This window comes from Oncorhynchus tshawytscha, linkage group LG32, assembly GCF_018296145.1.
Source record: "Oncorhynchus tshawytscha isolate Ot180627B linkage group LG32, Otsh_v2.0, whole genome shotgun sequence".
NCBI classification, from domain to species: Eukaryota; Metazoa; Chordata; class Actinopteri; order Salmoniformes; family Salmonidae; genus Oncorhynchus; species Oncorhynchus tshawytscha.
Window position 1 is genome coordinate 5716850 of NC_056460.1, and position 14280 is coordinate 5731129.

Sequence of the window (14280 nt, forward strand, 5' to 3'; positions counted from 1 at the left end):
CCAAGCTGCTGGCCCTGATGGTCAGGTGCAGACAGGTCAAGCTAAGGCTAAGCATAAAAAAGCTTCAGTTTAAAGTGCCAGAGGTCCGCTTTCATGGGCACATCTTGTCCTCCACCAGATTGAAGGCGGATCCTGAAAAAGTGAAGGCTGTCTTGGAAATGCCCCACCCATCTGACGTGAAGGGAGTGCAGCGCTTCGTCGGATTCGTCACCTACCTGGCCAAATTCCTACCGCGGCTCTCTGAAGTGTGTGAGCCACTGAGGAGGCTCATGGACAAGGACACCATCTGGCATTGGCTCCCAAAACATGACGCAGCAGTGAGGGAAATAAAACAACCGGTCACCCAAATCAAATCAAATCAAATCAAATTTATTTATATAGCCCTTCGTACATCAGCTGATATCTCAAAGTGCTGTACAGAAACCCAGCCTAAAACCCCAAACAGCAAGCAATGCAGGTGTAGAAGCACGGTGGCTAGGAAAAACTCCCTAGAAAGGCCAAAACCTAGGAAGAAACCTAGAGAGGAACCAGGCTATGTGGGGTGGCCAGTCCTCTTCTGGCTGTGCCGGGTGGAGATTATAACAGAACATGGCCAAGATGTTCAAATGTTCATAAATGACCAGCATGGTCAAATTATAATAAGGCAGAACAGTTGAAACTGGAGCAGCAGCACAGTCAGGTGGAAGTTGAAACTGGAGCAGCAGCATGGCCAGGTGGACTGGGGACAGCAAGGAGTCATCTTGTCAGGTAGTCCTGGGGCATGGTCCTAGGGCTCAGGTCAGTTGAAACTGGAACAGCAGCATGGCCAGGTGGACTGGGGACAGCAAGGAGTCATCATGTCAGGTAGTCCTGGAGCTCAGGTCCTAGGGCTCAGGTCCTCCGAGAGAGAGAAAGAAAGAGAGAAGGAGAGAATTAGAGAACGCACACTTAGATTCACACAGGACACCGAATAGGACAGGAGAAGTACTCCAGATATAACAAACTGACCCCAGCCCCCGACACATAAACTACTGCAGCATAAATACTGGAGGCTGAGACAGGAGGGGTCAGGAGACACTGTGGCCCCATCCGAGGACACCCCGGACAGGGCCAAACAGGAAGGATATAACCCCACCCACTTTGCCAAAGCACAGCCCCCACACCACTAGAGGGATATCTTCAACCACCAACTTACCATCCTGAGACAAGGCTGAGTATAGCCCACAAAGATCTCCACCACGGCACAACCCAAGGGGGGGGCGCCAACCCAGACAGGATGACCACAACAGTGAATCAATCCACTCAGGTGACGCACCCCCTCCAGGGACGGCAAGATAGAGCCCCAGTAAGCCAGTGACCCAGCCCCCGTAATAGGGTTAGAGGCAGAGAATCCCAGTGGAAAGAGGGGAACCGGCCAGGCAGAGACAGCAAGGGCGGTTCGTTGCTCCAGAGCCTTTCCGTTCACCTTCCCACTCCTGGGCCAGACTACACTCAATCATATGACCCACTGAAGAGATGAGTCTTCAGTAAAGACTTAAAGGTTGAGACCGAGTTTGCGTCTCTGACATGGGTAGGCAGACCGTTCCATAAAAATGGAGCTCTATAGGAGAAAGCCCTGCCTCCAGCTGTTTGCTTAGAAATTCTAGGGACAATTAGGAGGCCTGCGTCTTGTGACCGTAGCGTACGTGTAGGTATGTACGGCAGGACCAAATCAGAGAGATAGGTAGGAGCAAGCCCATGTAATGCTTTGTAGGTTAGCAGTAAAACCTTGAAATCAGCCCTTGCTTTGACAGGAAGCCAGTGTAGAGAGGCTAGCACTGGAGTAATATGATCAAATTTTTTGGTTCTAGTCAGGATTCTAGCAGCCGTATTTAGCACTAACTGAAGTTTATTTAGTGCTTTATCCGGGTAGCCGGAAAATAGAGCATTGCAGTAGTCTAACCTAGAAGTGACAAAAGCATGGATTAATTTTTCTGCATCATTTTTGGACAGAAAGTTTCTGATTTTTGCAATGTTACGTAGATGGAAAAAAGATGTCCTTGAAATGGTCTTGATATGTTCTTCAAAAGAGAGATCAGGGTCCAGAGTAACGCCGAGGTCCTTCACAGTTTTATTTGAGACGACTGTACAACCATTAAGATTAATTGTCAGATTCAACAGAAGATCTCTTTGTTTCTTGGGACCTAGTACAAGCATCTCTGTTTTGTCCGAGTTTAATAGTAGAAAGTTTGCAGACACCCAGACACCTGTACTGCGATACTACAATGTGTCAAAACCTGTCACGATTCAGAGTGACTCAAGCCAGTATGGACTTGGCTGTTGCCTCATGCAGGAGGGCCAGCCTGTGGCATTCGCCTCTAGGGCACTCACCCCAACAGAGCAGAACTATGCCCAGATAGAGAAGGAGTGCCTCAGCATTGTGTTTGCATGCCAACGCTTCCACCACTACCTGTACGGGCGCGGCAATATTACCGCAGAGACAGATCACAAGCCCCTTATTATTGCTATATTCAGCAAGCCTCTCCTGAATGCCCCAAAACGACTGCAGAGCATGCTACTGGCCCTACAAAACTACAACCTCAAGGTGGTGTATAAGCCAGGGCCAGAGATGTATGTGAGTGACACGCTCAGCAGGGCTACTGCATCAGGCACACGCTCCATGCATGAACAACACGCAGTGTGCAGCTTACAAACAGAGCAAGTGGATGTTGAACACATCAACCAGGCTGACTACCTTAATGTTACGGACCAGTGCCTTATACAAATCAGACAGCACACAGACAGGGACGGGCAACTCCAGGCATTGAGGTCTGTGATTCTGATGGGCTGGCCCGACTGCAGGGAAGAAACTGCTTTAGCCGTCAGAGAATATTGGCCAGTCAAAGAGGAGCTCAGTGTTCAAAACGGAGTAATATTCAAGAGTCAGAGAGTCATTATTCCCCGGTCTCTGCGCCCTGAGATGTTGGCACGCGTGCACTCCAGTCACATAGGAGGTGAGGCCTGTTACAGACAAGCACGTGACACACTGTATTGGCCAGGAATGCAGAGTGAAATTAAAGACTATGTCAGTAAATGCACAATCTGCAATGAATATGCCATTGAGCAACAGAGAGAGACGATGATGTCCCACGAGCTACCGATGCGCCCTTGGCAGATAGTAAGTCTAGATCTCTTCCAGCACAGTGGCAAAGACTTTCTGCTGGTAGTCGATCATTACTCAGACTTTTGGGAGATCGACCTCCTCCCCGACATCTCAGCAGAGACAACGATCAAACGCTGCAAGGCTCAGTTTGCCCGCTATGGCCAGCCAGATAGGGTAATTTCAGACAATGGACCCCAATTCTCCGGAGTTGAGTTCCGAAAATTTGCTGCAGGATGGGAATTCGAGCACGTCACTTCATCACCACGACACCCAAAAGCTAATGGGAAGGCAGAGTCCGCAGTAAAAATCGCAAAGAACCTCTGCAAAAAGGCTCTGCGAGAGGGCAAAGATGCCTGGAAAGCAATCCTGCAGTGGCGCAATACCCCTACAGAAGGCATGGACGGCACAGCGCCTCATGGCACGGCGCTTAAAAGCAGCTCTGCCAGTAGCCAGCACTCTCCTGGAGCCATGTGTGGTGACAGACGTGCTGGTGAAGCTACGTCACAGAAGACAGGTCTCCAAGTTCATCTACGACAAATCAGCAAAAGACTTACCTGAGCTCTGGGTGGGTGAAACGGTGCGAATGAAGCCACTACCAGGGGACCGGACAGGCCTCTGGAGACTCGGATCCTGTGTACAGAAAGTGGCACCACGCTCCTACTTGGTCGAAGTGAATGGATCACTGTACCGTCGTAACAGGGTTGACCTTCGGATTGCTGAGCCAGCACCTACTCAGAACCCTGATGGTCAAAGGGGTCGCATGACAAAAGACAGAACCCCAGAAAGTCACATGGGGCCTGAGGCACTGGGCGAAGAGCCAGGGGATCACAGGTCGGCCGCTCCCTCGCCCATCAATTCTCCCCTTAGACATTCAGGTGACACGCCTGTGCGGGAACCCGCAGTCCTCGCAGACAAGCCCCCTGTCTTTTCACACTGCGGGAGTCTGTCCCAGCCACCAAAAATACTTAATCTGTAGGTTTCCCATCAGGGATTGTTGACAGAGATAAAAGTGAAGAGAATATCAAAATGTGTTGTTACCTGAAAAAAAAAAAAAACATTACTAAACTGTTCATGTTGGAAATTGTTACTAGGTTTGTTTTGTTAGTGAATTGACACCTCCTGTCCTATTTTATTAAATGGAAGATGTTATGGGTGTAAGATGGCACAGTGATGCCATGTGTTGGTAAATGTTCATTACTGCAACTCTTGTGTTTTACCGGGGTGCTTGAGATACCCGGATGTGTTGTCATGTACTGAACAAGACTGGTTACTCGCATCAATGCCTCTGTCTCGTCATTTAACATTCAAACAATAGCCTGCGCACTTCCATGCAAAATATCAACTGTCTGTTCACCTGTTAAATTCTACTATATGTTTTAAGGCTACTTTTGCCTTCCTGCAAGGCAATATTACACTAGAAACTGTGCGTAGCCTACGCATGGTCTAAAGTTTGTGGGAGGATAAGAACTTTCTCACGTCAAGTTCAGTTTTTATAAATGCCAACTTTTTGCGTGAAAACTGGCGCATGCATGTTTTGTGCTTACACAACATTTATAAATGAGGCCCCTGATGAGTGCCACAGTCCCTGACTATGAGAATCAAATCAAATTAATTTATATAGCCCTTCTTACATCAGCTGATATCTCAAAGTGCTGAACAGAAACCCAGCCTAAAACCCCAAAACAGCAAGCAATGCAGGTGTAGAAGCACGGTGGCTAGGAAAAACTCCCTGAAAGGCCAAAACCTAGGAAGAAACCTAGAGAGGAACCAGGCTATGAGGGGTGACCAGTCCTCTTCTGGCTGTGCCGGGTGGAGATTATAACAGAACATGGCCAAGATGTTAAATTTTCATAAATTCCTGTTAAGGGATTCTTTTATGAATAATGACTAAATGAGGTGTACGGCACTATAACTGGCAAGAATTCTACCCTGACTTTCTTGTAGTGTTAAATAATGTTTGTTCATTAGGAAGGGGTTATATTGCATGTACCTAGGAAGAAAGGAGTGTATGTGGGGGTATAAAGAGAACAGAGAGGCGCATTAACCTATGTTTGAACCGACCTGGATGTAAATCTGGGAAGATAGGACAGCGAGAACCCTTCCAGAGCTCTAGTATCTGGGGAGCCTGGAACTGTCAGCTGAGTGGTTATAAACTGTGGTGAGAGTCATGAGAAAATCCCTATGTTGGTGTGTATGTATGTGCGTAGGTTAGGATGGTATAAAAGGAATGTATTTGTGTAAACTGTAGAGCCCTCTCAAATAAATCGGGATCTGATCAATTGTGAGCTGGGAATTCTGTCTGTTTTATTTAAGACCAGAACTTTACTACCTCTGGGTATCAGACAGATAAAGATAATTGGAATTTATGAACATTGATTACAAAATTACTTAACAATGACCAGCATGGTCAAATAATAATTATCACAGTAGTTGTCGAGGGTGCAGCAAGTCAGCACCTCAGGAGTAAATGTCAGTTGGCTTTTCATAGCCGATCATTAAGAGTATCTCTGCCACTCCTGCTGTCTCTAGAGAGTTGAAAACAGCAAGTCTGGGACAGGTAGTACGTCCGGTGAACAGGTCAGGGTTCCATAGCCGCAGGCAGAACAGTTGAAACTGGAGCAGCAGCACGGCCAGGTGGACTGGGGACAACAAGGAGTCATCATGCCAGGTAGTCCTGAGGCATGGTCCTAGAGCTCAGGTCCTCCGAGAGAGAATTAGAGAGAGAATACTTAAATTCACACAGGACACCGGATAAGACAGGTGAAGTACTCCAGATATAACAGACTGACCCTAGCCCCCCGACACATAAACTATTGCAGCATAAATACTGGAGGCTGAGACAGGAGGGGTCAGGAGACACTGTGGCCCCATCCGATGATACCCCCAGACAGGGCCAAACAGGCTGGTAGGAGAAGCTTATAGGAGGACATGCTCATTGTAATGGCTGGAATGGCACAAATGGAAATTGAGTCAAAAGTGGTTTCCATCTGTGTGATGGTACCACATGTTTGATACCGTTACATTTATTCCTTTCCAGCCATTACAATGAGACTGTTCTTCTATAGCTCCTCCTACCAGCCTCCTCTGCTCCACAAATTTGGCATGTATGATAGGATGGCAAGAAGGAAGCCATTACTCAAGATATCCCATCCCATCTTCAATCCTGTTTGAAGTGCTTGGGTTTTTGTTGTCACATGCACACTGACCAGTCTTGGCCATAAAAGCCTGTAGCTCTTTCAAAGTTGCCATTGGACTCTTGGTAGCCTCTTTGATCAGTCTCCTACTTGATCAGTCATCCAGTTTTGAGGGACGGCCTGATCTAGGCAAGGTCTTGCCATACACCATCCACTTCTTAATCATCTTGACCGTGTTCCAATGGATATTCAAGGCTTTTAAAATCTTTTTATACCCATCCCCTGATCTGTGCCTTTCCATAACTTTGTCCCGGAGTTCTTTTGAAAGCTCCTTGTGTAATGTAGATGCTGGGAAACAGGTGCAGGTTGAGAAGCCGAGAAGTCGAGAAGCAGGTGCAGGTGGTAAGTTTAATAAAACAAAGAACATTGAACAATACAACATAGGAGTAGCGTCTTGACATGAAACACAGAAACCATACTGCCTGGGGAATTAACCTAAGGGAGTGCCAGATAAAGGGGAGGTAATGGAGTCCAGGTGTACCTCATGATGAAGCGCAGGTGCGGGTAATAATAGCTGCCAAGTCCGGTGGTAAGTAAACCGTCAAGGTTTGGAGCCCGATGCATGGCTCCAGTTGCAAACAGGAGGATGGGGAGTCCATTGACAGCTTTGTCACTAGGTTAAGGGAAAAGGCAGCTACATGTGACTATGGTGCTTTAAGAGATGAACTGATCAGAGATACGATTGTGCTTGGCATAACTGATGAGGGCACCCGCAGACGTTTGCTGAGAGAACGTGACCTGACGCTGGCCTTGGCAGTGGAGACATGCCGTGCAGCAGAGCTTACTGATATACGGATGAGGTCCATGGAGCTAGAAAGGCAACATATGGACAATGTCAATGCTACATTCAGGCAGCCAGTAAAGAAATTCCCCTTTGCCACAGCTAATGCTAATACTACAGCCAACTCTGCAGTAGACAACCCCAATACATGCCGATATTGTGGCATTTCTCATGGACGAGGAAAAGAACACTGCCCAGCCTATGGAAAAATATGCAAATCCTGTGGTACAGCTAATCACTTCGCAAGGGTCTGCATGAAAAGCAAGAGAAAGGAGGGTAAAGTGCACTCCATGGAACCAAACACAGATGAAGGGAACGACAGCACAGAGGATGTACATGCTAGCGAGTGCATAGGGGCAGTGAGGGGAAAAGGACAAAAGTGGTTTGTCACTCTGCTACTTAATAATAAACCACAGCAATGCCAGCTAGATTCAGGGGCCACATGCAACGTTATGAGCCTTAAAGACAAAAGGAGGCTCGCGCCCAGAGACAAACTCACACAGAGTAGCACCAAGCTGAAACTGTATTCAGGCCAGTTCATGACCTCTTTAGGCCTGTTTGTGACAGAGTGTGTTTTACGTGGCCAGAAATACACCCTTGAGTTTGAAATAGTTGAGGCTAGTCAATAGCCATTACTGTCAGGTTCTACATGCGAGCGCCTTGGACTTATTAACTTCACCATCCCAGCTGATCTTAACATTATAGACAAAGTCCAGGCTGGGCCCCTGAGCAAGGAGACACTCCTAAGCAAGTACCATGATGTCTTCAACGCACCGGTCGAGTCAGTTCCTGGGGAAGTCCACTTTGAGTTGGACGCAGCAATCCAGCCTGTTCAGTGTGCACCCCGCAATGTACCAGTGGCCATGAAAGCAGCTACGAAGGCTCAGCTTGACAAATACGAAGCAGATGGCCACATCATATCCGTCACCGAGCCTACGGACTGGATAAGTAATATGGTTATCGTCAAGAAACCAGACAAGCTACGGATATGCATTGATCCTAAACACCTCAACCGGGCTCTGCGACGTTCACATTACATTATGCCCACGTTGGAGGATGTTCTTTACAAGCTCCCAAAGGCCATAGTCTTCACGCTCGTGGATGCCAGAGATGCCTTCCTGCAGTGCAAGCTCGACGAGCCCAGCAGCAACATGACCACCTTTTGGACACCCTGGGGCAGGAAGAGGTGGTTGAAGCTTCCGTTTGGTGTCTCCGTGGCTCCAGAGGTGTATCAGCGGAAACAGCATGAGCTGTTGATGGGACTCAGTGGCGTGGAACCCATAGCAGATGACATTCTCGTAGTGGGCTGTGGGGACAGTGATGAGGAGGCAGAATGTGACCATGACGCCAAGCTGCTGGCCCTGATGGTCAGGTGCAGACAGGTCAAGCTAAGGCTAAGCATAAAAAAGCTTCAGTTTAAAGTGCCAGAGGTCCGCTTTCATGGGCACATCTTGTCCTCCACCAGATTGAAGGCGGATCCTGAAAAAGTGAAGGCTGTCTTGGAAATGCCCCACCCATCTGACGTGAAGGGAGTGCAGCGCTTCGTCGGATTCGTCACCTACCTGGCCAAATTCCTACCGCGGCTCTCTGAAGTGTGTGAGCCACTGAGGAGGCTCATGGACAAGGACACCATCTGGCATTGGCTCCCAAAACATGACGCAGCAGTGAGGGAAATAAAACAACCGGTCACCCAAATCAAATCAAATCAAATCAAATTTATTTATATAGCCCTTCGTACATCAGCTGATATCTCAAAGTGCTGTACAGAAACCCAGCCTAAAACCCCAAACAGCAAGCAATGCAGGTGTAGAAGCACGGTGGCTAGGAAAAACTCCCTAGAAAGGCCAAAACCTAGGAAGAAACCTAGAGAGGAACCAGGCTATGTGGGGTGGCCAGTCCTCTTCTGGCTGTGCCGGGTGGAGATTATAACAGAACATGGCCAAGATGTTCAAATGTTCATAAATGACCAGCATGGTCAAATTATAATAAGGCAGAACAGTTGAAACTGGAGCAGCAGCACAGTCAGGTGGAAGTTGAAACTGGAGCAGCAGCATGGCCAGGTGGACTGGGGACAGCAAGGAGTCATCTTGTCAGGTAGTCCTGGGGCATGGTCCTAGGGCTCAGGTCAGTTGAAACTGGAACAGCAGCATGGCCAGGTGGACTGGGGACAGCAAGGAGTCATCATGTCAGGTAGTCCTGGAGCTCAGGTCCTAGGGCTCAGGTCCTCCGAGAGAGAGAAAGAAAGAGAGAAGGAGAGAATTAGAGAACGCACACTTAGATTCACACAGGACACCGAATAGGACAGGAGAAGTACTCCAGATATAACAAACTGACCCCAGCCCCCGACACATAAACTACTGCAGCATAAATACTGGAGGCTGAGACAGGAGGGGTCAGGAGACACTGTGGCCCCATCCGAGGACACCCCGGACAGGGCCAAACAGGAAGGATATAACCCCACCCACTTTGCCAAAGCACAGCCCCCACACCACTAGAGGGATATCTTCAACCACCAACTTACCATCCTGAGACAAGGCTGAGTATAGCCCACAAAGATCTCCACCACGGCACAACCCAAGGGGGGCGCCAACCCAGACAGGATGACCACAACAGTGAATCAACCCACTCAGGTGACGCACCCTCCAGGGACGGCAAGATAGAGCCCCAGTAAGCCAGTGACCCAGCCCCGTAATAGGGTTAGAGGCAGAGAATCCCAGTGGAAAGAGGGGAACCGGCCAGGCAGAGACAGCAAGGGCGGTTCGTTGCTCCAGAGCCTTTCCGTTCACCTTCCCACTCCTGGGCCAGACTACACTCAATCATATGACCCACTGAAGAGATGAGTCTTCAGTAAAGACTTAAAGGTTGAGACCGAGTTTGCGTCTCTGACATGGGTAGGCAGACCGTTCCATAAAAATGGAGCTCTATAGGAGAAAGCCCTGCCTCCAGCTGTTTGCTTAGAAATTCTAGGGACAATTAGGAGGCCTGCGTCTTGTGACCGTAGCGTACGTGTAGGTATGTACGGCAGGACCAAATCAGAGAGATAGGTAGGAGCAAGCCCATGTAATGCTTTGTAGGTTAGCAGTAAAACCTTGAAATCAGCCCTTGCTTTGACAGGAAGCCAGTGTAGAGAGGCTAGCACTGGAGTAATATGATCAAATTTTTTGGTTCTAGTCAGGATTCTAGCAGCCGTATTTAGCACTAACTGAAGTTTATTTAGTGCTTTATCCGGGTAGCCGGAAAATAGAGCATTGCAGTAGTCTAACCTAGAAGTGACAAAAGCATGGATTAATTTTTCTGCATCATTTTTGGACAGAAAGTTTCTGATTTTTGCAATGTTACGTAGATGGAAAAAAAGATGTCCTTGAAATGGTCTTGATATGTTCTTCAAAAGAGAGATCAGGGTCCAGAGTAACGCCGAGGTCCTTCACAGTTTTATTTGAGACGACTGTACAACCATTAAGATTAATTGTCAGATTCAACAGAAGATCTCTTTGTTTCTTGGGACCTAGTACAAGCATCTCTGTTTTGTCCGAGTTTAATAGTAGAAAGTTTGCAGACACCCAGACACCTGTACTGCGATACTACAATGTGTCAAAACCTGTCACGATTCAGAGTGACTCAAGCCAGTATGGACTTGGCTGTTGCCTCATGCAGGAGGGCCAGCCTGTGGCATTCGCCTCTAGGGCACTCACCCCAACAGAGCAGAACTATGCCCAGATAGAGAAGGAGTGCCTCAGCATTGTGTTTGCATGCCAACGCTTCCACCACTACCTGTACGGGCGCGGCAATATTACCGCAGAGACAGATCACAAGCCCCTTATTATTGCTATATTCAGCAAGCCTCTCCTGAATGCCCCAAAACGACTGCAGAGCATGCTACTGGCCCTACAAAACTACAACCTCAAGGTGGTGTATAAGCCAGGGCCAGAGATGTATGTGAGTGACACGCTCAGCAGGGCTACTGCATCAGGCACACGCTCCATGCATGAACAACACGCAGTGTGCAGCTTACAAACAGAGCAAGTGGATGTTGAACACATCAACCAGGCTGACTACCTTAATGTTACGGACCAGCGCCTTATACAAATCAGACAGCACACAGACAGGGACGGGCAACTCCAGGCATTGAGGTCTGTGATTCTGATGGGCTGGCCCGACTGCAGGGAAGAAACTGCTTTAGCCGTCAGAGAATATTGGCCAGTCAAAGAGGAGCTCAGTGTTCAAAACGGAGTAATATTCAAGAGTCAGAGAGTCATTATTCCCCGGTCTCTGCGCCCTGAGATGTTGGCACGCGTGCACTCCAGTCACATAGGAGGTGAGGCCTGTTACAGACAAGCACGTGACACACTGTATTGGCCAGGAATGCAGAGTGAAATTAAAGACTATGTCAGTAAATGCACAATCTGCAATGAATATGCCATTGAGCAACAGAGGGAGACGATGATGTCCCACGAGCTACCGATGCGCCCTTGGCAGATAGTAAGTCTAGATCTCTTCCAGCACAGTGGCAAAGACTTTCTGCTGGTAGTCGATCATTACTCAGACTTTTGGGAGATCGACCTCCTCCCCGACATCTCAGCAGAGACAACGATCAAACGCTGCAAGGCTCAGTTTGCCCGCTATGGCCAGCCAGATAGGGTAATTTCAGACAATGGACCCCAATTCTCCGGAGTTGAGTTCCGAAAATTTGCTGCAGGATGGGAATTCGAGCACGTCACTTCATCACCACGACACCCAAAAGCTAATGGGAAGGCAGAGTCCGCAGTAAAAATCGCAAAGAACCTCTGCAAAAAGGCTCTGCGAGAGGGCAAAGATGCCTGGAAAGCAATCCTGCAGTGGCGCAATACCCCTACAGAAGGCATGGACGGCACAGCGCCTCATGGCACGGCGCTTAAAAGCAGCTCTGCCAGTAGCCAGCACTCTCCTGGAGCCATGTGTGGTGACAGACGTGCTGGTGAAGCTACGTCACAGAAGACAGGTCTCCAAGTTCATCTACGACAAATCAGCAAAAGACTTACCTGAGCTCTGGGTGGGTGAAACGGTGCGAATGAAGCCACTACCAGGGGACCGGACAGGCCTCTGGAGACTCGGATCCTGTGTACAGAAAGTGGCACCACGCTCCTACTTGGTCGAAGTGAATGGATCACTGTACCGTCGTAACAGGGTTGACCTTCGGATTGCTGAGCCAGCACCTACTCAGAACCCTGATGGTCAAAGGGGTCGCATGACAAAAGACAGAACCCCAGAAAGTCACATGGGGCCTGAGGCACTGGGCGAAGAGCCAGGGGATCACAGGTCGGCCGCTCCCTCGCCCATCAATTCTCCCCTTAGACATTCAGGTGACACGCCTGTGCGGGAACCCGCAGTCCTCGCAGACAAGCCCCGTCTTTTCACGCTGCGGGCGTCTGTCCCAGCCACCAAAAAGACTTAATCTGTAGGTTTCCCATCAGGGATTGTTGACAGAGATAAAAGTGAAGAGAATATCAAAATGTGTTGTTATTACCTGGAAAAAAAAGAAAAAAATTACTAAACTGTTCATGTTGGAAATTGTTACTAGGTTTGTTTTGTTAGTGAATTGACACCTCCTGTCCTATTTTATTAAATGGAAGATGTTATGGGTGTAAGATGGCACAGTGATGCCATGTGTTGGTAAATGTTCATTACTGCAACTCTTGTGTTTTACCGGGGTGCTTGAGATACCCGGATGTGTTGTCATGTACTGAACAAGACTGGTTACTCGCATCAATGCCTCTGTCTCATCATTTAACATTCAAACAATAGCCTGCGCACTTCCATGCAAAATATCAACTGTCTGTTCACCTGTTAAATTCTACTATATGTTTTAAGGCTACTTTTGCCTTCCTGCAAGGCAATATTACACTAGAAACTGTGCGTAGCCTACGCATGGTCTAAAGTTTGTGGGAGGATAAGAACTTTCTCACGTCAAGTTCAGTTTTTATAAATGCCAACTTTTTGCGTGAAAACTGGCGCATGCATGTTTTGTGCTTACACAACATTTATAAATGAGGCCCCTGATGAGTGCCACAGTCCCTGACTATGAGAATCAAATCAAATTAATTTATATAGCCCTTCTTACATCAGCTGATATCTCAAAGTGCTGAACAGAAACCCAGCCTAAAACCCCAAAACAGCAAGCAATGCAGGTGTAGAAGCACGGTGGCTAGGAAAAACTCCCCTGAAAGGCCAAAACCTAGGAAGAAACCTAGAGAGGAACCAGGCTATGAGGGGTGACCAGTCCTCTTCTGGCTGTGCCGGGTGGAGATTATAACAGAACATGGCCAAGATGTTAAATTTTCATAAATTCCTGTTAAGGGATTCTTTTATGAATAATGACTAAATGAGGTGTACGGCACTATAACTGGCAAGAATTCTACCCTGACTTTCTTGTAGTGTTAAATAATGTTTGTTCATTAGGAAGGGGTTATATTGCATGTACCTAGGAAGAAAGGAGTGTATGTGGGGGTATAAAGAGAACAGAGAGGCGCATTAACCTATGTTTGAACCGACCTGGATGTAAATCTGGGAAGATAGGACAGCGAGAACCCTTCCAGAGCTCTAGTATCTGGGGGAGCCTGGAACTGTCAGCTGAGTGGTTATAAACTGTGGTGAGAGTCATGAGAAAATCCCTATGTTGGTGTGTATGTATGTGCGTAGGTTAGGATGGTATAAAAGGAATGTATTTGTGTAAACTGTAGAGCCCTCTCAAATAAATCGGGATCTGATCAATTGTGAGCTGGGAATTCTGTCTGTTTTATTTAAGACCAGAACTTTACTACCTCTGGGTATCAGACAGATAAAGATAATTGGAATTTATGAACATTGATTACAAAATTACTTAACAATGACCAGCATGGTCAAATAATAATTATCACAGTAGTTGTCGAGGGTGCAGCAAGTCAGCACCTCAGGAGTAAATGTCAGTTGGCTTTTCATAGCCGATCATTAAGAGTATCTCTGCCACTCCTGCTGTCTCTAGAGAGTTGAAAACAGCAAGTCTGGGACAGGTAGTACGTCCGGTGAACAGGTCAGGGTTCCATAGCCGCAGGCAGAACAGTTGAAACTGGAGCAGCAGCACGGCCAGGTGGACTGGGGACAACAAGGAGTCATCATGCCAGGTAGTCCTGAGGCATGGTCCTAGAGCTCAGGTCCTCCGAGAGAGAATT